At 50.9% G+C, this 25725-nt stretch overlaps 1 protein-coding gene across 1 annotated transcript in view; it reads right to left on the bottom strand.

The window, feature by feature from the left end:
- Window positions 1–8700: 8700 nt before the first annotated feature.
- SNX19 (sorting nexin 19) overlaps window positions 8701–25725 on the bottom strand; it is a 137109-nt gene continuing 120084 nt past the window's right edge. The window contains exons 16-17 of the transcript XR_011325565.1: window positions 16501–16660; window positions 8701–11231 (exon numbers count right to left, since the gene is read on the bottom strand). The gene's annotated coding sequence lies outside the window, so the exon portion shown is untranslated. The remainder of the gene's footprint in view (window positions 11232–16500; window positions 16661–25725) is intronic.

Below are 25725 nucleotides of genomic sequence, written 5' to 3'. Positions count from 1 at the left end.
CACTATTTCCCTACAAAGGTGAAAGTGAGGGTGTGGGAGAGGAGCAGGAGGGAAAGAAATATTAATGCAGACCCTCTAGACAATGCAACCACAAACTGGGATGCTCCTGAGCTTTCAGCCACTACTAGAGATTAGGGGAGCTCAAAAAAAAGTGCCTTATCCTAAATTGTGCCAATCACATCACAAGGAATCCTATAAATGCCTGGCAGAGGAAGAAAGCAGGGGTCTGATTGCACCTGATGGCAACGGGATGGTTCCACAGCAGGAGGCTTTTTGGGGCAGAAGGATGGTGGGAAGAGCTTGCATCGCTGCAGGGGGAAGGGAGGTTCCCCAGGGAGGAGGGAAACAGGAGCCTCAAAGTAGGGAGAAATTCCTCCTCGTTCTTTGCTTTCTTCAGAAATCCAAATACAGCAAATAGCCTGAGAAGGAGGCTGCTCAGCAAATGGGATTTGGGCCCTTTTGGGAAGCTTTCTATCTCTGCTGCTGGGAATCTATCATGGGAATCTGATCTCAGGAGGCTGCAAAGCTGCAAACCCAGGAGGCTTCGGTAGCTTGGGAAATTTGGAGTTATGCCTTGCCCTGAACCTTGGACGGGAGCCCAGCTCTGATCTCGCTCCGCTTAAGCTGTGCCACTAAGCCCCTTCCCCAGCCTATGTCGCTAGACCTTGCCCGGGTGAGTCCAGCTCTGCAAGGCCACCCTGAGTCCCACAGACTGGAGCTGGACAGATTAAACAGCCCCAAGCATCCAGAGAAAGTCAGCTTCTGTCCCAAAGCCATGTCCTCAGCCCCTTGCTTCTTCAAAGGACTCTTGCATCCCAGCCAACGTCATATCTGCTCTCATCAAAGACTTTCCCAGTGTCCTTTCCTGGCACTGGTGGCTTCCTCCAGCTTTTTCTGGATGTCCCCTTTCCTGGGGACATCTTGCACTCATCAGCGCAATCCCAGCCCTCCCGCTCATTGCATAACCTGGGTCAAATGCCGAGACCTGGGAACTGGACGGCGTTTCTTGCTGGACTGCTCTGAACGAACCTTGTGGGCAACTTATTTATCTCCTTTGCGGTCCCTTGTGCAATTTGTATAAAAGCAGGGCGCTGGCCTCCAGCAAAACACAGAGAAATGCTGCAGCTGCTCAGATTTCCCCAAATGTCAACATTTTGACTAGGGGAAAAAAAAATGGGGGGGGGGGGGTGAATTTTCCATCAATTTTAGGGAAATTTGGTGATGACTGCAGGGATTCTGTGATCAAAGCTGGGATCGGACAGCGGAGAGATGTGCTAGCTCAGGCAGTGACAGTAGGAAAGCTCATGGAGAAGGGTGAGGCTGAATCAAAGGAGATCTCCACTTGGGTTTCAAACTGGAGAATTTATCAATCTTCCTTTTTTTCGCCCCTCTGCTATCTAAACCAAAAGACAGCACCTCATCAGCACGCGACCCAGGCACGGTGAGGTCCAAGAGGCAGCAAAGCATCCTCGTATACAGCATCCCCAGCACAGTATTCGGCAAAGGTTTGGGGGAATTAACGACAGGGATGAGAATTTTCCAAGCTCTGTGACATTTTGGTGATAGCTGCAACCCACTGAGCTCTGGCCAGCTCGTTCCTTTGGGTTTCCTTTGAAAAATCCCAGTTTAGCACCTGCTTTGCAGAGCTTTGCCTCCTTCCAGCTCTCCATGAAGGAGGGAAGGAGCGGTCGGGTCAAGCATTTGGTGGGTCCCAAACCCGCGTCATGGGGTCCAGCCAGAGGTGCTAAAATAAGGGTGTAATTTTGGGTTGTGCTTTAAGCATCTCTGGATGGAGAGGAACGTGGGTTGCCCCTATCACGGTGCCTCCCCAGAGCATTGGTTTTCGCTCTTGAGTGCTTAATATCTTGTGTTTACGAGAGCTAAAAATATTTACTCAGGGAAGAAGGGGCAGGGAGAGGGGACATCGCTTGAAGATTTTATAGGCCCTGTTTTGGAAAGAGACTCGTATAAAAATAACATGGTATTAAAGATAAAAAAAAAAAAAGAAAGCGCAACCAAACAACAACGCGACACCGAGCAGAACAAAGTCTCTGCACAACCCCGAGGACGGGGCTGGATGATGGAGACCCCAACAGGAGCCAGCCGCTTGGAGCCCTTGCCCACGTTTCATGGCCAGGAGGGTTTATGTTGTTATTTGGGCTCTCCTCAGCATTTCACCCAGCCTTTTCCAATGTCTAGTTCCTACCTTGCACATTCGCTTTTACTGCCTGCTAACAGCAGCTCCTGGGAGGAGGGAGATTTGGGGGTGATGCTGATGCCGGCAGCTCTCCAGGGAGAAGAGATCAGATGAAACCCAGCCGGGGCTGCTGGCAAAGAGCGGGAGGAATTTCGGCACGGGACAGCAGCAGCCTGGATGCCGGCTGGCCGGGCTCTTGCTCCCGACTTGCATGTTAGAAATATGAAGTGCTAATTCCCTTCTCCCTGGGGGCCCGGGCCGGCGTGAGCCGGGGTTATCGGCACGGGCAGGGCACCCTACGGAAAAGGCCATGCAAGGGGGGGGACCGGCGGTATTCAGACTGAAGGCACAGCCAGTTCAGCCCCTTTTGCTTTATTTTTAAAGGGCGTTTTGTTTCCAGCGAGAAAAGGGAATAAATCAATGACGTTCATCGCCCTGAGAAAGGAACGCCTGTACCCCGCCACCATAAGACGCTTTTTGTGCTGCTGATCATCAGGCCTCCAACAACATTGTATTGGTGCTACGATGCGCTGACGTACACAGTCTGCGCATTGTGCGAGGCATTTCCAAGGGCAGATGGGGGGCCCAGGGACGCTGCAGAGCGTCAGCGCGACCCCCTCCATTGGCATGAGCCCCTCGGGCAATCAATGGGCTATTGTCTGCTAAGAGCGCCGGGTGGCATAGAGCAGCTTGGAAGCGGTGGCAGAGAAGTCAAGAACATAAAGGTGACCCAAGAGGCTTTCACTTTGCTTTTTAACACCACGCGTTTTGCTTCAATTCCAGCACACCTTGCATTTATGAGCTGCCAAGCACCAATATTCAATAGCAAAGCCTGACAAGACCTAACGAAGGAGCTCGACCTACAGGAGATGTCATCTAGCGCAGGAATGGATCTGTCTCCGGGGTGGCAGACGGCAGCAGACAGGCAGGGCAGCCGGAGCTCGGATCGCTGCTCCATCGTGAGCATGGTGGGAGAAATGACGTGGTGCTCAAGGACCCTGGGAGTGCTGCCAACGCCTTTGCTTCGGACCAGGACTTGTAGATGGTTCGCAGGAAGGCACATTACTGGGAACAACTCCGCATTGCGGTTCAGAGCCCAAATATGGGTCTGATCCAAATTTTGCTACTTTGCTGTCGTTTCTGTCATGAGATGAATCCAAATGCGGGACTGAGACAGGCTCAAAGTGAAGCGAGCTTAGAAACCTGGAGCCATGTTCACATCTGCCATTTCTAGCTCACAGCCAAGCCTTACAAGTCTCTTGCAGGATCGTTAATGCTGGTGACGAAAAAGCAAGAGCGAGCCCCACGCTGCCGCCAGCTCTCGGCTGAGCCTGCAGGCTTGGGAGCTGAAAAATAAACTCTCCGTTTGTAAATGCAGCAAGTTTTCATCTGGGGCGATGAGTACAGAAAGATGCCCATTTTTACAGCCAGAACCAGGAGAAACTGCTGCCGAAATTCCACCCTAAAGCCTAACCTCAGCCTTGGGGAAGCTGCATACGACCGCACTACATCCCATCTCTGCAGATCGGGTTCGATCATGGAAACACCAACGTGGGCTTCAGCGGCTGGCCGGGCTCTGCCAAATTACTTGCTAAATGGCAGTATTCATTCACCACTGATGCTCGGATCTGCTGTCGCATGTTTGCACGTGAGCAGATGTAAGGAGAGGAGCGCGAGCAAGGTCCTTGCACGGGGTGCGGCAGCGTGCAGGGGTGACAGCCTCCCCGGTTATATAGGAGCCTCGTGCCAGCAGGTTTTGGGGTAATCGGTGACAGCAGCTGCATTTGCTGAATCCTTCAGTGTTTTGCAAGCCAGGAGCATGGTGAAGTCAATGGAAACCTCCTGCAAGTTTTAACAGGCATGGGGTTGGGGCCAGAAGGAATATGCAGTCTAAATGCCCGCAGACCCTGCGGACATCTGGACATGGACCTGACCTCCTCCTCAGTCCTTAGCCGTGGCTGAGATCACATACTTTGGGAGGAATAAGCCTCAAATATCCTTGTTGCAGATGAGGAGTGGGCTTGTTCAGCAAAACCCTACCTGGTCGCAGGGAGCGATCGCACCAGGAGAGCATCTGTCGTTGCGGGCACAACTATGGGGAGCTGGCACATCCCATTGCATCTGGTCGTGTGCGGGGATGATGGCACCACCAAGAAGTACGGCTTGATGCTCTGCTTGGCCTCTGAAAGAAGAAAGCCTTGGTTGCTGGGGTTGATGAGATCCCCAGATCCCCCACTGCTGAGTTCAGGGGGTGTCTGATTAAAGGATGAGGTCCTCAGTAGATAACCACGAGAAGAAGGAGGCAAGGTCAGTACTGAGCAGCTCTGTTCTCAAATTCCTGCTTCATCCACATGGGATGATTTTCCCCGCTTGAATTCCTCACGTCTATTCAGACCACATCTGACTTCTATCCCCAGCACGTCTGTACGACTGGTTAGAGAAAACAAAAGTTGGGAGGATGGAGATAAGGTTTCTGAGGCTGGACATCTGTTTATCCCCTTGGTCCCGGGGGCTACCTGCAGCATGTAAGAAATTCTCCATGAAAAATCACAGGTTTCTCCAAGACTCCCAGGAAACCCCTGCTTTCCTGCCTATCTCACAATGCATCAGTGCTTTGCAGACAAAATCTCCCTCTGTGCCCAGCGCAGATGATTTTTTTTTGTGCGTCTTGGCCCCACCAAACGGCCGTGAAACCCCGCCATAAACAATGAGTCAGCTAATCCAAACCACACGGCAGTAAAACGCTGGAGGTCAACCCAGGGCATGGTCCCGATCTTGAAAAGCAGAATTGCATCTTGAGCAAAACCAATAATAATCAGATATCAGTGGAGAAACACCCTCCCGCTTGCGTCGCAGCAAAGCTGAGGCCCCAGGAGCGAGAGAGACAGAGCCCGGTGCCACCGAGGATGGGTGCCAGGTCTGGTGGCACCCACTTGGGAGACGGTCCCCGGAGAGGTGTTGGCTTTTCCCGTCCCCCAGACTGCCTTGCTTTGCAGATGCTTCCCACTATGCAGTCTCTGGATCAACGTTTCCACTCCCTCGCTGCCCCATCCCTCTTCCTTTGGGGGTTATTTCCATCCCCATTTTGCTGGGCTCCCCTTTCTTTTGTTTCTCCCTTCACCACCTTTCTCTCTTTGAAAGGCCTGGCTTGGACACGCTTGCGTGGAGAAAAAAACGACCTCCAGCCAGCTGCCAGCTCTGCCTTTGGCCTATTGCTCCAGTTTCATGTTTGACTCTAATTCCACAATTTATACAGCGGAGAGCTCTGGGCCAAACCGAATGTCTCAGGAACCTGCCAGAAACCTCAGCTTTTCCTAAGCCCTATAAACAGTTTCCTGCCTCCATCTCTGCACCTGCTGGCCGTGCCACGCTGCCGGCCAGGGATGCCGGTCCATCTGGGGGGGACACACACAGGATGCCCCCGGGCTGCCCCACGCTGCCCTATCTCACCGCCTTCCCCGGCTGCTTGGCAGGCACCGCTGCAAAGACTTCGCTTGCATCGAAACCGGCTGCTCCCCGCGCCAATGGGAAATGAGCTAATGACAATGCTTCCCCCCGGGACAACGCCGTTTTTCCTGGCAGGCTGGGCACCAGCCCTATCCAAAAAGTGCATTTCTGCTCTAAGTTTGTTTGCAGGTTTTTTTTATCACATGGCGTTTCGCAGGCTGGAGCATCCTTTGAGGGCTGGGTGCCCATACAGCCGGTACCTGGTCCCTGTGGCCCAGACCCCAGAGGAGGTCAGGGTCTAAAGGAGAAGGGTTTGCTATTGCTGGTCCCTTCCCACATCTGAGAGTTTTGAAATGCTCACTCGACGCTGGAATAGTGAAGAAATTCAATGTCAGAGGCAGCTCCTGCGTGACCTTGGGGCAATCCGGGAGGAGGTGTGCAAGGAGCGGGTTACGGGAGGTAAGGAGGGAGCAGGTGAGCAGGGACAGGGACAGGCATCCCAGGCAAAGAGCCGTTCAAGAAGGTGCCAGCATGTAAGTCATGGAAACAGGAGAAGGAAAAACACTCAACTCCTGCCTCCGAGGGCACTTGCTCATCTGAACCATTGTGTTTCATACTTTTCCATTTGCACATGAGAAAAACTAAAGCAACCGTTGCAGCAGTTCAGCGATGGAAGTGGAACATCCATGGGAGATAAAGCAAATGATATGATTAGGAGTTTTATCTTCCCGGGGCACTGAGAGATTCTTTTGAAACTGAACTGCGATGTCTTTTTCCATGTTATTTCCCTCCCTGCCCCCATAATGTTTTCTGAACAAACAAAACCTCGGGGATGCAAACAAGCAGCAGGATCAGGGTTCGATGCCTGACTGCAATAAAAAGGTGCTTTCCTTGTTAACGCCGCAATGTGTTTGAAATAAAATTAGCGTGATGCAATAAACGGTGCCTCAGCTTGCTCTATTTGCAGTGGTACTTTCAGTGCAACAAAAGCTTTTTAATCCTCCTTCTGAACAGCGTTTTGCTGGGGATGGACCACTTCATCCCAGGGAGGATGCTGCAAATTATTGAGCACCATCTGCTGGCACCTTATTTATTCACTCACTATTTACTTGTATGTGACACGGGACGCCCTTTTCCTAATCGACCCAGCTCTGCTTTGCCGAACAGCCAAACAACCCCCCTCCATCTGGTCTTGCTCATCACTGCAGCATCCCTGCACTGAGGCATTGCGGAGGCTTTTTGTGGGTGTTATACGAGGGTGGTATCGAAAATATACGTAAAGGTGGGATAAGAAAAACAGACGGGCAGTGTGTGCTGGGTAAGCTGTTGCTTGGCAGAAGACTAAGGCAAAACCTCCCACTGAGGGCAGGACTTCACCCATAAACCTAATCATAATAGTGAATTCACAGCCTAAATTCATTAAATTGGCAGTGTCCTTCCCAAGCGCAAGATTAAAACCGGGAGATTTTGCAAGTCTTTATTGGTGGGATTCAGGACTCCAGTTGAAAAGGACATAAAGCCATTTCCTCCTGTATAAATCACCCAAATATTTTAGCTCGCTCTGAGGCCTAAAACAATGATTTCAGACTCAAGTTTGCTGCTTGGTAATTCCTCCTGGCAGCTGGCTCTATCAATCTCCAGCACAGGCACGTAACTCAAGCCTCTGACAAGTGCTGATTTACGGCTTCAGCTAGTAAATCAGCAGAAAATCATCCTAGTACTCACTAGTATTTTTCCAAGCGGAGCCTTCTCGCATGCAAGGCAAAAGGTCCTGGGACCCAGCGTGGCAGCCCTCGAGCTCATTTTGGGAGACAAACTACAGGCTGTTCTCACCCATGTCCTAGGTCCTACAGGCACGGCTGCTGCTGCCCCGGTGTCACTGCAAAGCGGGTGTCCAAACCAAATCCCTGTGATGTGGAGGGATGGAGATGCTGGGAAATGAATACAAGGGCGTTTTCTGCTGTGGAGGCAATTTGTGCAGGCGTTAAGTTGGCATTGCACCGCTCTGGGAGTGCAGAGTGGATGGATGCAATATTATTATAGGGATTTAAGCATGGGGTCTATGGTAGCGGCGGTCCCGAGGGCTCCCTCAAAGGCCAGGGGCATGTCCTCCAGTGTAAATCCATGTGAGACGCAACTCGCTCCCTCTTAATTGCAGAGGAAGCAAAGGGTAACGATGCCCTTTAGGTGAATTAACTGAGTGTGTACCGTTATATGGGATGATGCTGGAGCAGTGTAAATGAGCCAGGGTCTGTGTTTCCCAGCTTGTATGTCTCTCCTGTGCACTGTTCTGCTGGCAGTACAGGAATGTGAAATTTTCATGACTTCAAAGCAACTCTTTCAGTCTGGGCTGTGTGATCCAAGCCAAAGTGCAGCCCTAATCCATCATCCAAAAAAGGGGTGTTTGTATATTTGTGTAAAATGACAGATTGGAGAGACCCAGAGCTGGAAACCAGATGCTTTCCCAAGAAATTAAAAGGGCTAAGGATTTAGAAATGCACGAATGCAGAAAGAGCTTGTGGAGAAAACATCACTGCGGCTACTGTCTTTAAAAACACCGACCCTTGGCTGTCTGTGGGCCGTTGGGCTGGAAATGGCAGCATCTCCATGAGCATCACAGGACATCTTTTATGGAGGGGACAAGGGAGATGAGATGAGATGAGATGACCAAGGTCACATGGGTAAGTCAGTGCTGGAGTGGAAAGCAGCAGCCAGTCGTCCCTCTGGACAAGAGGAGGTTCTCCTTTTTCAGTTCCCAACTGTTTCACCATAAATGAGTAAGTCCTTAATGGGGCCAGTTAAGCCAGCGAGTTCAAAGAAACTGCAGAAGTCAACATCCGCTGTCATTTAGAGCTCACTCTCTTTCCAAACAACTATCCATCAGTAAGGGTGGATGTCTGATGAAAAAGTTTGTTTCCGTCAACAGTCTCTTCATCGCACAGTCCCACCGGTTCCTCCCCGGCCAAAAGTAAAAAGCAAAGGACAGTAGGGCTGAAACCCATCCCGAAGCCCTACCAAGCTATGAAAGCACGTGGTGATTTCGTTCCTGGCTTGGATTTCTTTCTTTTTTTTTTTTTTTTTATTGTTTGGATTTGGTCATAAGCAGGAAAAGCTGATCTCATTACAGCTGAAGATCCCCCGTGAGATCTGATGTCAGGCTCAGGCTGTGCAGGTGGAAGGGAAACCTCCCGTGTGAGCCCACCAAAAAGGTGGGCAGCTCCTGCTGTCCTCCAGCATCTTGTGGGCAGCAGCCAAAGTCCTTCGCACCCTCTGCTGAAAGCTACCCAAGGTGGATTAAAATCCCTCTGTGCATTTCTGCAGGGCCTTAATAGACCTCATACAGGCCCTGGGTGGAGAGGCGTCTCCCCAGCGCAGTCCCATCTGCATGGGGCATGTTAGGAAAAAGCATTTCCATCACTGATTCAGCGGAAGATGCTGCTCCAGCCATGGCTGGGGATGCACTCCCGGTGGGGAGGTGACTGAGAACCTGGCAGGGTGTTAACAGTTTGACAAAGCTGCTAAAAATGTGCACGGGAGGCTGGCACGCAGGCCGAGTCTGTAAAAATAAAGATCAGTCCCCAGGTGCTATCCAGGAACAGGGGATATTGGTTTTTTCAGGGTGTTTTGGAAGTGTCGGGAAGCTTCTCAGCCATCAAGATGGGATCAGCTGCCGGCTCCCGGGTTCCGCCAGTCCACGGGCGCTGGAAAACCAGCAGGATTTGTTGCGCTGCCTTGTGCTGTGCACATAAGAAGGGGTTTCTGCACTGACATACCCAGTGGTGAAGTACTCCCTGTACAGCACAGGCTCTGGCTGTTGTTCCCAAAAGCCCATGCTAAGAATCCTGTTTCATTTTATGCGCCGTGATTAGCCACGTGTACGATGGGGTTGACCGCTGGTATGCGTGGCAATGCCAGAAGTAAATGAAACTCCTCCCTGGGGAAAAGGGTCAATTACTTTTGGCTGCAAAATTTGCAAAATTTTCATTATTTTTTCCAAAATGTCTCTTTGGAAAATGCCTCTGCATTTTGATTCAAAGAAAAATAAGCCCACGCTTTTGATTGTGCAAGGAAAAAAAAAAATTATATTTTTGAAAGCTGGATAATTTTAGCCAAACGTGGGGAACAGAATTTGAATAGGATCCATGGCCATTGGAAGGGCTTAAGAGAGCTTCGAAGAGTCTGCTGACAAGGGAGTATTAGCCTGTTGACACCTTTCAGATGCAATGAGTTGAGCTTACTGCTACAATACAAATAAGCAGTAGGGAGGATGACAGGCAAGCCCTTGCAGCTATAGGTGCTGTGGAAGCACGGATCCAGAAGACCGTCCCTGCATTAAACTGCTCATGTGCTGGGACCTGGGGTACTTCTGCCTTATCCTGAGCTTGTAGACTGCCAAAAATAAAGGTTGGAAGAAAGGGATGGTGGGGAAAAAGACCATAAAAGATAAAAGGACAGTGAGAAACACTGGTTTTTACAATTTAATTTCCTTCTTTGAGTGGGAGCTGCTTTAATAATATGCACAAAGAGTGAATAATACTTTAAAATATTCCCAGAGAATGAATAATATGTAATAATATTCACAGAGCATTTATTTGACTAATTTCCCCCAGTGTTTTTGGACCAAGATCTAACAGCCCTGGATCTTAAAGGGGAGATCTACATTTGACTTCCTTGGGTCTGGATCAGGCCCCAACCACCTAACGAACCTGTGTTCAAGCAAGCATCACCAAAGGGTCAACCAATATACCTCCAGTAAATGGGTCACTTTTCCCTGCTGATCTGCAAATAAATTATCTGCCAATAAATGGAACCAGAAGTGGCTTGGCCAGATGTTCCACCGGGGCCCCAGGGAGTCGTGGTGCAGAAAGGGTAAAATCGGGGCGGGGGGGGAGATTAAAAAAAAGCCAATAAAAAATAAAATATTAACATCCCAACCTCGTTTGCCGCTCAGTGCCTGCGTCGCGCTCACCTCCCCGGCCGCAGCAGCTGTGCCCGTGCTACAGAGAGAGGTGCAATGCCCCATCTGGGAGAACATGCCAAAAGCAGAATATGGGAAAAGACTGTTTTCAAACACAGATGGATTAAACCTTTATTCCTTTTTAAATTACATTTTAATGTGCTGGCTACTCTGGAGATGTTGGCAGGGCATGCTGGGCTTGAATAGGTTTGGGGTGAGTGTCCCCAGGGCATCTTGGTAACCCCATCCAGAGTGACTCAGGTGGCCCTGGCAGATCTCTGTCCTCCCCAGCCCACCCTTCCCCATCCTCCTGTTATTCGCAAACTACTTTTGGCAGCTATCGCAGCACCCACTCCTTGTGCCTTGCATCACCTCTAACTCCTCCAGGTCAGCTCCATCCCAATTTCGGTGCTGTGGGGGTCCCCAAAGCAGCTCCTCTTCCAGGTGGTGGGATGCCTCCCAGGGTTTGTCCCACGGGTACCTGCTCAGCTCCCGTCTCCCATGGGAGAAGCACGCAGGTTTAATGTCTCTGCACGTCCTGCAAGGCTGGGCTTGCTCCTCTTCTAAAACATGCAGCCACCTCTTGGAGCATTTTGTGTCCTTAACAGAGCTTCTTGAATCGAAGAATCGCTGTGAATTAAGCAAGAATTAAAAGGCTTGGTTACTTTGACAGCATAAATCGGGGCTAAATGCGTGCGATGTGTACCTGGAGCCCCCTCTGCCCTGCTGGGGGTAGCACTCTGCAACCCCTGACCCAGACGGTGACACTTTGGTGCAAGATGCCACCCTGCGAATAAAAAGAAACCCATAGATGGGTCTTGCATGAGACATGACATGTTGAGCAGTATGGGCGGAAAGGGATCTCAGCACACCTGCAGCCTGACACTTCTTGGGGTTTTTGGTGGGCAGTTTGACTGAGAAGAGGTGACAGAGGGGCTGTTTGGGTACCTCAGTTGGCATTTATGTACAGGTGGGAGAGCTGGTAGAGGGAATTCGCCCTGACCTGCAAACCTCAGCGTGTGTCTCAGACGGCAACAGGTCCGAGCACTCTGTAACCCACCAGAAAGTGGATATTTACAGATAAAGCAGAAGGACCTTTTATTTTATTTTGGTTTTCCAGCTGGAAAGAGAAAGAGAAGGGAACGTTCCCACAGAGGATACAGCATATTTACAGGGGGTTTTTTTGCTTTTTTTATTGTGGTTGAGCTGAACTGTACCAAGTCACTTCAGCTCTCTCGAATGCAGGATTTTCTCACTTTCCGGTAAACTGCAGTTACCATGGAGAAGGCTGAGACAAGCCAAATGCAAAACATTGGAAACTACACCCAAACTCACCGCAGCCATATCAAACAGTTAATTAGAAAGACCGTCCATGTGTTTCCCATTCCCTGGAATGGTTTGAATCAATTGCCCTGTGATTTATCACCTGTTTTCTGTGTGAACGGTTCAGCTCTGCTCTTATGCATGTGTTGGAAAGGGGATTTGTGCTGTACAGTGAAGGAGGGAAGGGAGATATTAAGGACTTTTTAAAAAAAACCCAACCCAATCATCAAATAACCAATTCTGCCCCTTCCCGCAGTATAAATCTCCCACTGGAATGATACACTTAGGATTTTGATGGGATTTCTAGCCCCTAGCAAGAGGGGAAAAGGAGAGACAGCTTTTGCCTTGCTTTGATTTTGGAGAGTGGAAGATCATAGCATGCCTGGCCATTCCCAGGTCTGTGTTATACTGTGCCCAGATGGAAATTCAGACCAGTGTGTTTCCCCGGGGCTGTTTCCTTTCCCACTGCACATGAAATTGGGCGGGTGGGTGGGAAGCAGGGAGGGGGTGGCTGGAGGGGAGAGGAGAGAGGGAAAAGAAGAAGAAGAAGAAATCCAAACTTCCCACAGGATCTCCTCTTGATGGGTGAGGTTGTCCACCCGCTAAGCGGTAACACCTCGTCGCACATCGCGACGGTGGCAGAGATGCTTCAGTGACACGGCTTGTGGCCGGAAAGTCATTTGGAGATGGTCCTGGGCTGCCAGGCGGGGAGCAGAGTCCGTCCATCTGTCCAAAGACATGGCTATTCTCCAGCCTGCCCACGATGGCTGCGAATCCTCCTTCCCTGGGTGCCATCTCCTTTCGATGAACGCTTTGGGGTGACCCCTCTGCTGCTCAGGCGTCCCATCGCCATCGTGGAAAGCGGCCGGCCAGCCAAGCGCGTAACAGCGACAGGTTGATGGGAAAGAACCCGGAAAGTTTCATTCCTGAGCTTGCTGCGTCCTCCCCGCGTGAGCTGGGGCTGCAGCCCTGCCATTCCTCCGCTCCCCCTTCACGAGGCGAGGGGGATAAAACACACCTTGGTCTCGCTTTGCGTGCAAGTGCTTCGAAGCAGGGTTGGTTCCTCCCGCAGGGACAGTCCTAGCATCCAAAAGCAGCAAAAGATGTCTTGGAGAAGATCCCTCTGCGTTTCAGCTCTTTCCAAACCAAGCTGACCTGGTTTTATCTCTGCCATCTCCTTTCGCATCCTAAACTGCCAAGCTGCGCCTTTGCGGTGGATTTGCGAGCCGGGATCACCCGAGATGAATGCGGCATCATTAGAGTCAGCCATTCCCCTGTACCCGTGCTCCGGTGAAGTCTTCTGGCTGGGATGTGTAGGGCTGATTGGAAATCCTGCACATTTATCTAACCCATCCCCCAAAGCAGCTGTTGGCCTGAAAGGTGGCTGCACCTCTCACGATCCACATTCCACCTTTCCTGCCAAGACCGGGGGAGAGAGGGAATAAAAGTTGCTTTCCTATCATTAGCAGATGATTGAAAAACCTTGCAGCTCCCCCAGCCAAGCGTGAGAGGCACCGGCCCCTTTAAGAGAGAAGCAAAAGGGTTTGACTGGGAGGCTTGGGGGTGAGGGTCACACCTAAGAGGGCTGGAAATGGAGATTTGTGTAGGTTCCCACAGCGCAGACGACAACAGAGAAAATCTCTGTTCAAGGGGAAACTGAGGCAGCGACAAGTGACAAGAAGTGGAGCACAAGTGTGCCAAAATTGTCATTTATCCACACTCCTCTGTTCCCACAGCGAACATATAATGCATGCACTGGTTTAGCTTGAAGTAAATTTACCTCTTCATCGCTCTGATTGCAGCCAGTCTCACTTCTGCCCTGACTCTGACCACGTAAGTGCAGCAAGTCCCCTATTTGGCACATGGGGGTATTTGCCCCATCTCTTCAGATCGTGCAGAGGTCTGGAGAAGGTCTCCTTCTTCAAGAGAAAAGGTCAGGTCTGTGCCTCAGTTTCCCCTCTCACTGCAAAGGAAACAGCTGGTGGGAGGGGATGCACAGTGCTGTCCTGGGAAGGCGTGAAGCAGTGACCCCCCTGTGAAATGGCTGAAAGACCTGGAAGGGCAGTTTGTTCTAGCTGGCAAGTTGCTGTTTTTATTGCCTGGGACCCTGCAATCTGCAAGGAAGGAAACTGGCCTCAAGCAGCAGGGAAAAAAAAGAGATTTCCCAGGAATTTCCAAAGGTTTTCCCACCCTGGGAAAAAATGGAAACAGCAGATGTGTGCCCTGAGATTGCTGCAACGCCTGGCACTACCCTAACCCACGAGACCCCAGCCCCAGCGTGACAGCCCTTGACCGGGGTTGAGATCCTGCAGGCAGCAGGGATTCTTTTGGTACAATCCTGCCGTACTTCACGAACGCTCATTAGAGTTGGAGGTACTTCTCGACACCCTCTCCTAGATTTGCCGGAGCTGCTGCTCCCTGGGAAGCTTCTGCGCTGGATTTCATCTCAGCCTTGCAGCAGTGACCCTGCGAAACCGCAAAGAAACCACTGACGCCTCATTCTGGGGCTGCGGGATGTTCTCCCCAGCCTCAGGCTGTCAGCAAGAGCGAGCTCCACTTGCCGTTTCGGGACCCTATGATGAAAATGGACCTGTTTTTTATGGCTGTCGATGGGCAGAGCTGCTTGTGGGAAGTTTCCCAGCAAAGCTGAGCAAAGAGCAGGCAGTTTTGTTGGGGAAAAGGAGGAGAGGGGCTCTGCTGAAGGCCCCAAAACCTCCCAACAGCAGGGAAGAAAATGGCAGAGAGATTTGCAAGGCAAGAGGGAATGAGGCTTGCAAAGAGGAATGACCTCTGCAAAGTGCTCCGAGGAGAAGCAGCTTGGAAAGGAGGATCACAGCTACAGATGTGTGAGTGATGGATCCAAGATAATTCAGCTGGGATCCAGCTCAAATGGGCGGCTTTTCATCAGTGCATACGCTCCCTTCCATGACAGCTCCTCTTCAAACGCTCTGCTCTGACAGATTAAAACCCATTCCTCCTATCTTTGTTTTCCAAAACCAGAGTCAAGTCACTGGTCACTTTCCTTTCAAAAACATGGCCACGAAGCGTTGCAGCATTTAGGGGACTCTTTCCCTAATCTGAGGAGGGATGAAGCTTTGCATCAGGTTGCATTAACTTCCTTTGCTCTTACCCATTTTGGTGAGCATGTCTCTTAGGACTCTACCAGCACTGCACAAATCGAAATAGAGCTGTCAAAACTAGAAGCCTACACACATCCCAGGGGCTCACAGCAGCTGGCAACAGGGTGTTTGTCACCCCTGCAACCTGCAAGAAGTAATGAATATGGAGGAGCAGAGCCAGAATTTGCTTTACAGGCATACATACACCTTATCCAAGGGCAAAAAAACCCCCAACCTGCTTAAAAACATGAAGAGCTAAACCTGCTTGATCTGCAGGTCCCAGTGTGCCGGTGTGACACACGAAGGCTCTGCACAGGTGGGAGTGATGGTAGCAGGTGTTGCTGGCCAGAACGTGTGCGCTGTGGGATCCTGGAGTCCAGCCTCGTGATCTCAGACTCTGAAATAGCTTCAATTAAGGATAATCATCCAGGTGAGCACAGGGCACACTACATCCCTGCTCTGGGCGAATAGTAGAATGCAAGTTTCTGTGTTTGGAGTCTAGGTTACACTGCCTTTTCATTTATCAGGGAGACGCTGTGGTTTTTGCATTTTATTATATTTAATGGGGTATTATTTTTTTCTCACTGGCTATTTGTTTGAGAAATTTCTCCCAGGGGAGCTTCTTTTGATCGCTCAGTTGCCAGACAGAATGACATCAGACAGACGCTCAGAGGAATGATAAAAAGGCAGAGCCTTATTTCTTAATAACAGCCTCTGGCAAAACACAGAGCAAAGTTAAACACACTGGAGAGCACCAGGCCCTGATCCTGCTTGAGGTACAGGGCAGGGAAGAGAGAAGGAGGCTGTTTGTCCCCAACTTGTGCACCAACACCCCCCCATTAGCCAGGGATACTGCCGAGGTGTCATACTCTTCTTCAAAGCAAAGGAGAAGGGGTGGCAGAGGATGCCAAGTCAAGTAGGTGCTCATGTCTTGCCCTGTCCTAATTATCCCTTATCATTTCACAGGGAAGCGCTGCGCGTCTCCTCTACCCTGGCTTAGCCTAGATTTTCTGTTTAATCCTTGAGCCCCACTGCAGCACTGTTACTGATGTCTCCAGCAGCCCCAGGGACTGACCCCCCAAAATGGTACCAGTTAAAGAAGATCTGAGGTCTTATTCGCAAAGGGGAAATCCTGTGCCTTGAGCAGCTCTCAGCCTCGTCCCTCACTCCCAACCTGGCTGACAGAGGTTTAGCCAAGGATGTCCTCCCCAAAGGAGCACTTGCCAGCTTGCTTGCGTTGCAGGAGCTCACTCCAGTTACTAGTGGGTGGTTTTCTGCTTTGCCCTCCTCCTCAAAGGCCACTTGTCCCCGCTGTGAGCATTGCAGCTTTCCTCCCCAACCCATAGCTGTCTTGATCTTCCCCTTCTTAGCAATGCAAAGGTTTGCTTGCGTTTCTGGATCCGTTCGTGCCAGAGTATGAGTGTGTATTGAAGTATAACACATGAGGCATTGCTTACCTGTTTATTTTGAATTATTTCTTTCTCTGAAGCCAAGCCCCCAGGACGTGCCTTCAAGAGGAGTGGGTCTCTGCGCTGCTTGGGGCGTTTCACAGCTCCGGAGTCCAGGATTTCCCAGCGTTTCCGCCCATTCCTTCTGCTCTCTTCCTCATACCAGCATCTGAAAGCAAGAGTTTAATGAGATGGTCAGAGAGTCGCTTTTGGAGATGGGCAGAAGACCAGGAAATAAGTGATCAAAAGTTCACAGTTGCCTCAATACCCGATTACAGACATTGCAGAAATCCGACGGTTCCCAGTCAGAACCCCTACAAAATTTGAAACTAAACTAAAAGCCATCTAAAGCTGTAGTTACATCTGGCTTTCAGTTTCTTTTCACTGCCTTCTCTTTTTAAGTTCCTCATAAATTCTTTGGATAAAGTTCCTTTTGGGCTAAAGTTTTGTATGTTTGGACATTCCTCAAAAGTACATTTAAAAAAAAAAGTAGAAAAACTGAGAAAATGGGTCTAGCAATTCACATATTTTGTCATGCAAAAATCCTGTCCTCCCCCCACTTTCCCCAAACCCTTCTGCCCCCCGCTCTGGTCAGCCAGACTGCACCAGTGTGCAAACTGGAATAACATGGCCAGTGAGTCGCGTGAGACCCACAGAGGGGCCAGGTGAAAGAGGACTCGGATTTCCTTCGTCCCAGTCCCTTCCTCCTGGCACTTTTGCAGAGAAACAGGCCAGATTATTTTCTTTACAGCTCCTCTCCCACGGTTGTTCCCTGCTCTGCGCCACCATGGGATGCAATGCAGAAGCAGGCAGATATGGGGTTTGCAGGCTGGGTAAGGAGGGGACAGAGTCTATTACAATTTTGGGATAGCATCAGCTAGGAAAAAACCTCATCCTGAACTCCCACAGTCATATATAGCCCCCAATACACATGTATTCCCCAGCTAATACTCTGCTTCTCGACAACATGCAAAAGGTGGCACATGAAAATGCTAAAGCCAGCTGTCCTCTACACATTCAGGGTGAATTTGTGCTCTCACCACTCCAAGAGGTGGCTGAGATGGTTTCAGGTAAACGTGAGTCTTTTGCGAGCATCGTCCGACAGCCTGGGCATAAAAGAGGGCTTTTCGTCCTCTGTTTCCTTGCTGTGCTCTTATAAGCAGGCTTTGCAGAGGACTCCTGAAGAGCAACCAGTAAATAGTGCTGTAAAAGAATGTTCTCCCTCTCCTCTTTTTTTTTTTTTTAAATGTACTGAATTATTTAGGAGCAGTAAGAAAAAGCAATGCAGCCAGCAGGAAGATCAAAGCCGGGATTGCCTGGGGTGGGAGCACTCCCTTCGCCCAGGAGCCCAGAACTTGCCCAGGGAACAGAGAGCCGGCTGTCAGTCCAACACAGGAGATCATTTTCCATTCATGCTCCACGACCATTGTCTGGACCACAATGGCCATCCCCGGCCTCGGGCAAGACGGTGGTACCACGCTCCGGTGGGTGTCCTGCCCGGCGGAGGATGGCTGTGCAGACAAGAGATACAGTGTGGTCACTCCTGGGTTGGGGAGGAAGGGGATGCACGCGTGAATTCAGACACACAGAGGGGAGTTTGTAGGAGTCTCGTATTTTCTGTTTTTGTTTGTGTTGATGCATTCCTCCAGGCTGAATTCCCGCTGTTCTGGTCAAGTCTGCAGAACATGGACACCCTGGCTTAAGGTGTAACACAGAAATACAGTACTTGAATAAGTAAATCCATCAAAACTTAGTTCTTATAGATTTCTGGGATCAAATTTCTCTTCCAGTTTTTTCAAGGGCGCCTGTAGCATTCAAGACCGGTGATATGAATCAGGATTTCTCCAACTGAGGGCAAGTTTGGGAAGGGCCTTTGTGTACTTTAGATGGTTTTGCCTCACTTAGACGACTCTGCTTCATCTGCGGATGCCTTAAAGAAGCTTAAAAATTGTGGTTTTGTTTCCGAGCTTTGGAGAGAGAGCAGGACCTGCTTTACCCCCTCAAGGATGCTCTCACAGTAGGGATCCTCTATCCACACCCAGAACTGTCCTGGCAGTTAAATTAAAGTCCTTAATACAGCACTTGTCTCCCTTGGCCTCTTCCAAGCCCTTCAACTCGAATGCAAACACAGCTTTACTGCTGCCCACAAGCACACGGAGATGGCTTGACCCTGTGGGGTTAATATATCTGGATCTGAGGAAAAAAAAAACAAAACCAAAACCTAGGCGGGGAAAAAATACCCAGTCCCAATGCCTGGTATCGCATCCCCTGCTGCTAAAACCCATCCGGCTCCAGCCGAGATGGACCCTGGGCTGCAGGCAACTGGCCTCATATGAAACAGATGATCTTGAGAGGTCTTGGAAGAGCTGGCGGGGCCGGAGGCGTCCCTGGAAGCAGCACTCCGGGGTGGGGAAGGGCAGCAGGAGGGTGGGACGGCAAAGGCTTCTTCCAGGAAAGAGCCAGCTGAGATTATTACACGCAGCTTGATGGAATTTCCAACGAAAAGGGGCCTGGGAAGGCTGGGGTGAGAGACGGGCTTTCCTGGAAAGAAGGGGGGTCTGGGTGACTGTAATCTGGACAACACATGTGCACCCTCCTTGCCTCCGTGAACCCCCTCTGCTTTCTCCTCCCCGCTCCCGATTTTCCAAAAGGTGGAAAGTTTCCATTCCTGCCTGCTCCAGTGCCTGCGGGTTTATGCTGTCCTCCAGCTCGACACCCGGAGGGAATGGAGTTGCTGGCCGAACTACCATCAGCTGGAAGAAACAGGTGCCCAAGCGCTGGCAGGGAGAGCCCCGCAAAAGCAGACCTCGACCCCCCCTGCCCTGAAAGAGCCGGGCAAGCAAACACGTGCTCCCCAAAACCGTGATTCCTGGATCCGGCATTGCCCAGAAACATTGCCTGAGAGTTAGGCTATTAATAACTGCAGCAATAACGCTTAACACGTGGACTGTGCCTTTTGCTGTCCAACTGCCTTTCCTGCATTAACCACCTAATTAACTGATAGGGGAAGGAAGCAGGGAACAGCTTTTTCAGTCGGAGCCACAATGAGAGACGAAGGACGCAGGACGCATTTCCCCAAACTTAAATTTGACCCTTTTTCCTCTTGCCAAAACAAGCAAACAAACAAATATCTGGAAGTTCAGCACGGCTTTTTGTGGGACTATAAGCGATGGGGACAATGCAAATTTTACAACCCATCTGCAAGATCGCTTTGCTGGCAGCCTGCAGGGACAGAGATGGGAGCGTTGGCTCCGACGAAGGACGACTCGCTGATCCACGTACATGGTTGCCTTTGCCCCGGGGACAACGCGGGTGACAGGACATAGAACAATGGCCTGGGACGGAGCTGAAAGGTTTTGACAGCAGCTTAAATCAGGAATCAGCAACATTCTTTCCCCTGGAGGTTACCGTGGCATAGATTAAAGGAGGACTAAAGTTCAAGGAAAACGTGAGCCAGCATTATGCAATGCTGGCAAAAGGTCCCCTTTTTGCGGAGAACGCTTTGAAAGCTTTGAGGATGTGGGGAAGAAGAACTGTGACCCCATTTTTAGCTTTTTTTCCTACCGCTGTGCCACCCAGATGGCCTCCAGCAGGTCCAGGTGGATCTGCCGACCTTTCCAACAGCGGCCCTGCCATTTGTCAGTGCGAAAGGGTGAGGCGAGGCGACGGAAGGGTTTGCTTTCTCTGATGGCCCTGGTTGTCACACAGCCTGCTCTGGGGACATGCAGCTCGGGGGAAACCAAGGCAAGAGGCTGTTCTCCACACCTCCTCTGTCAGACAATTTGGGATGCTGGTATGGTTTGGGATTTCTTGGGTTTAGATACAAAAGGGGGCTCGTTTTTGGCGCTCAACCACAAATAGGGGTCCAGGTCTCTCTGCAATGTCTACCTGCATCTTTGGGACCTAACCACCCGTGAGTGCGTGGCTCGGCATCCCCGTCCTGGACTCGTTCTACCTAGCTTTCCATCACAGACCACGATACCTATTTTCTGAGCCAAAGCCATCTCAAACCTGTCCTGCTGTTGCTAAGGAGGATTTGGGTTTCAGCTGCCAGAGAGATTACTGTCTGTGCATCCTCTGAGCTGCTGGTGCCTTACAGACCCTCATAGCCATACGTAAAACCCATGGTCCCCCTCTGTGAACCTCCTGCTTTGTGCTTGGTCACTTGATCCTGCAAAAGGGTTTGCGGTCCTGAGAGGGCTGAGGGTCCTGGGTGGTTTAGGGGAAGAAGGACCCCAGAAGGGTCCAGGCTGACCTCCTGGTGTCCATTGCAAGGAAACCTCGCAGGAGGGCAGGCTTCTCATGGGGGTTTTACAGTTTCTTCTCCATCCTGCCCTGCCGTCAGATCTGTGCGAGCCCCCGAGACTGTCCCACACTGACACACGCACAGGCACGAGGAGGTGCCGTGGATGAGACCTCGGGTCGCAGCTCTTCCCCTCTCCCCGCTGCTGGAATCTGCAAACTCAGCAGCAGCCGCCGCACAGCCTGCGAGCCGGGAGCTGCTGGATTTCCCTGCGGCAGCGTGGTGGCCTGGAGCCGAAGCATGTCCAGTGATTGCAGCGGGGCTCTCCACCCCATGAAAAAGTCATCCCTGGCAGGGTAGGCAAGGGAGAAAGTAACATGCCCAGCATAGCTAGAATTAAGAAATTCCCTTCTCTCCCTGCAGACAGAGACATGAGCCTCTAACATGCAAGACCGCTCACGCCTGCAGTTTCACCACGGCCAGATGAAATCTAGGAGATAGGCTAGGAAAGCAGAGGCCCGGCTTTGATGTGCAACCACCGCCCGTCTCCTTTCTGTTACGCCTTCTTCCTTGTGCCAAACCACTATAATAGATGCTTCTCCTCTGCCCCCACGATTCGGGGGTCCCTGCACAGATGAATTCATCACTCAGATAACTATCCAGCAGCCACAAGGTGGGGAAGGCCAAGGTAAACACGCATCCGTCCATCGGCAGATGCATGACGAAGCTCTCCCCCTCTTTAAGGGATTCACCCTGGGAGTTCAATCACAAAGCGATGGCTGTAGCGAGGCAGAGGGGGAGGGAAGTCAGCGCTCACCAAGATGGATCAGCGCTGCAAATCCCACGGAGCCACAGAGGATGCTACCAGCATCCCTGCCAACATGAGTCACTGGGGAGGAGCACAGCCCACCTCTGAGGTGGTCCCAGCCTTTGCCAACCAAAGCGATCGTCTCCCGCAAAAGTTGTCAAGGGGAAGGTGTTGGTGCTGCATGTGCTGGTAGCTTCGGTGAGAAGGCAGCAAGGACGGGACAGATGCCGTCAGTTCACAGCCATTGACCTTAAACATTCCCCCGAAAGGACAAAAATGAAAGGGAAAGCCAGACAAATTCCCACGAAGACAACAAAGCCCTGAGTGTGTCTTCACAGTCTCTTCCCATCTTGCCTTCTCACTGAGGCACGGAGGGACCCTGGCTGATCTCCAGACCCCAGCTGGACAAGCAGCAAAAATTTTCCAACGCAACAAACTGGCTGATCCATGTGACGCAGGGAGCTGCCTCCTGAGCAGAGGGGCACCGAGCAAGATGCTCCCTCCCTCGCCCACCCCCATTGCAAGGAGCAAGAATTTGTGGCCTGCTGGGCCGAGCGAGATAAAAGATGTGCCGTCACCACGTGGCACGGAGGGGCTTCTCTGGGGGATGCTGGGACTGAAGGGATGGGGTTTTTTGGCTAAGCTGGGAGGATGAGTCAGGCTGAGGGTTCACAGCTGACCCAAAGGCAAATCGGGGTGGAAGGAGCTGGGCTGCCCAGTACCAGGCGTTAGCTAGTAGAGAGCAGGGCTGGTAACCACAACCCCACGCACATGTCTCATGTCTCCTGACCAGCTCTCCCAGCTGCTCTCATCAGGACTAATTTTAATCTTGATTAATCCATTCTTTCCACAGACAGTTAGCACATGACATGCCTCAAGGAGGACTCCTCCACCTCCCACCTCATACCAGTAAAGCCTGTTGGGTGCAAATCCCTCAGAGAGCTGCTCTACCTAGAGCTGGGTTGGTCCCTCTTCTGATAAGGGTGACCTATGGTGCATGCTACATTGGTCTTTGCAGGGTTAACCCTACAGGAACACAACTTTGAGACCTCTGTCTCTATGGGATGTGATGGGAGCTGGTCTACGCCCTGAGGAGAAGGAGGGTTCAGCAGACACATCCACAGAGGGGCACAGCCATGGGAGCAGTTGGCCGAAGTCAACAGTGATACTGGGAGAGGAGCTCAGATGCTAGCTGGGAAAACAAGGATCAGACCATGATGGATCTGAAAACGTACCATGTTTGCCTGGAGCTGTCAAAGAAAAGAAATTTATGTGCTAACAGGGTGGTAGCAAGAAAAAAATCAGAGAAACAACAAGAGGGTGTAGCAGGTTCTTTCTGTGCCTTGGTCCACCCCTCAGTCCCACCCTTGGGTTGTTTTGGGTCTCTTTGGACGGAAGATGGTGCAAGAGTAGAAATCTGGAGGGAAGTCAGGATCAAAGCCTTAGGAAGTTGTTTGCACTGATACAGTGTAAGAAATAGGTGCATACTACAACATTTTCCTGCCATTGGTGTCTATGTTCCCCTTACCCTTTGCACGTTACTTAGAGCTCTGCCCTGCGACTCCATTGAGTTGGCTCCGATAATAAACCTAATTTATATCTGGTGGGACCCCTGACTCTTCCCTCCCACCAACTCTGCAAGATACAAGTGCTCTGCCTGTAAACGCTGATATAAGGGAAATGCGCTGCTCGCAGCGAGCACTCAATGCTGTTCCCATTGGCATGTGATATATCATGATTAACAGTCTCTCCTTCATGATATTACTGGCCCCAACCCGTGATCTTGGGAAGAATTCAAAGTCTGGCTTATCAGCAAAAAAATAAGCTAGTTAAACTTAAAACAGCAAGACTCAGCTCAGGCTAGAGGATGATTTATTAAGAATCATGGACTTTGGAGACGAGAGAGGGAAAGGAAGCCACAAACCCCACATACAGCCTGTAAAAGTTCCAGTTTATAATCTAACACGAGTGACTGTACAGCTCAGGCTGAGAAATCATCTGGGATTCATCACAAGGTAGAGACAAGCAGCTGCAACGAGTTCACGGACAGGAGCGTCGCTCCTGTGGGCACGATGCAGAATCCAGCTCCTCCTTTGGAGCTGCTCCCCCAGGTACCCCCCTCTCCTGCGCTTCCCAGGCTTGGGGTGGCGAGGGGGACGTGGCAAATCTCTGGGGGTGCTCGCCCAGTTTGGGCATGGCCTGGATCTAAAAGGAGTTCACAGCATCTTCCGTTTCAGTTCCAAGTAGCTGCAGTGCCCCTTTTGGGCAGCATCCAGTCGTTCCCTCTTAACCAGGCAGAAATATTTTCCTTTCAGTATCTAATGATTTGTTAAAAGTAGGCATGTCTATTATAAATATGTATCTGAATATAAAATCTCACCTAAACCAAGGCAAATGACCTGCATCAGTACTTTACACTGGCAGTTTTCTTACAAGAGCAAAACGAAGTGCTGGAAATAAAGTGAAAAGAAGATATCAGAAACAAGGTGTCACTTTTGCAAAGCCTTTTGATTTGGAAGAAACTCACTTTTTCCACTAGGAAGCCGTTACATCCCAAACCTTTGGCTCACACTGCAGGCGTTATTAATGATCACTAAAATCTGAGGACCAAAGCATCCAAGCCGACACCTCCCTTTCTGCAAAACGCTTACATTCATTCATAAAATAAAAAAACCCCAAACCACCTGCCAATCTGATACCATCAGCTGGAATGAAAATAATTCAGGAAACAAAGCAGCGAGGCTGGATTTCTTAGCTTTGGCCACATCATTCTCATTAAGGCCTTGCATTTTAATACAGTCCCTGGAAACATGCGAAAACCTGAGGTTCCCTCAAGGGCAAAATCACAGCTTGGCTTTCAGATGGGTCCCAGTCAGAAGGGGACAGGTAAAATGTATTAACCAAGCCAGAAATTATTATGGGAGCACTGGTCAGGGGAAACCTTCCCTTCCCTGCTGACCGCCCAAAAGGTGTTTTGCTGTAAAGCGCGTTATAGGGATATGTGAGCTGTTATGTGGGGATGGGAATGTGCTTGGTAGGGCTGTTAAAGGCAGGGCTTTAATTCCTACCAGGGCCAAGCCTGGGAGAACAGCTGAGCACGGCTGCTGGCATTTAATACCCAACATCTGCATCCTTACTGCTTTGCTGCATGAGGACCACCGCCATGGGATGGAGACAGATGCGGGTGGCAGCAAGTCCCACCGAGAAACCTCCCGTGCGTTGCTCTTGGAGGAGGCAGCTGCTCTTTGCAAGGGCTCCTGGGACTTGTTGCACCATTTTTTGGCAGCCAAGTGCCAATGTCAGATACCTTCACCTGTGCTTCCTCCCAAAGCTGTGAAAGCAGATATCGCTCAGCTTATTAGAGAAATCCTACCTGTGGGATACCCCAGACCTGAAGTCAACAGGGATGGGGAACACCTACACATTTGGAAGAGGGGGAGACGATGGGGGACTGTCCCCCAGGAAGCAAACTCGTTCCTCCCCGCCAGATCTGCTGCCTTTCGAGCCGTGAACGTCAGCAGATACACGGTTTGCTATATGCTTCCCAGGAGAGCAGCGATAGCTCGGACCCTGGGCTTCCTCGTGTTTGATCTGGAGCTGGCACTGGGGGAACCGGACGGGGCAGGCAGATAAGAGAGTCGACTGCTGCACTCCGGAGCCGTCATCTCCGGCCAGGAAGGCAGAGCATCACAGATGAGTGGGAAAGGCTCAGGCACGGTAAGGACATAGGATAAACTCCTCTCTCCTCCTCCCCGCGCCTTAGGGAACAGCGAGGGCGTCCTGTCTCTGCCTCTCGCCTCCATTTCTCCATCTCTGAAACGGGGATGGAGCAAACCCTTCCGTTAAAGGGCTTCGGAGGTTTCTCTCAAAACCAGCCACCTGTCAGGAGATGCGGATAACCCAGACACTGCCTTTGGTGTGCAAGGAGGACAAAACCCAGGGGAAGAGCCCTTTGCTCCCCAGTTTGGCCCCCCTCCTTGCTGGGACCCTGTGCAATGCCCCTTTCCTATGATGGGGGCCTCACGACAAGCTAGCGAGGGCAGGGAAAGGTTTGCTCTCTGCAGCAGAGGTGGCAAAGCCTCCCTGCGAGGGTCATTCCCCTCCAGCCCCCTAACCCGCTCCCTTAGCGAGAGCCTGTGCTTGTGCATTCTTGTTTTATAGGGAGGGAAAAGCCAGCAAATAA

Source organism: Haliaeetus albicilla, chromosome 7 (assembly GCF_947461875.1).
Source record: "Haliaeetus albicilla chromosome 7, bHalAlb1.1, whole genome shotgun sequence".
NCBI lineage: Eukaryota > Metazoa > Chordata > Aves > Accipitriformes > Accipitridae > Haliaeetus > Haliaeetus albicilla.
Note: the sequence above shows the minus strand (reverse complement) of the source record. Positions and strands in the feature narration are given on the sequence as shown.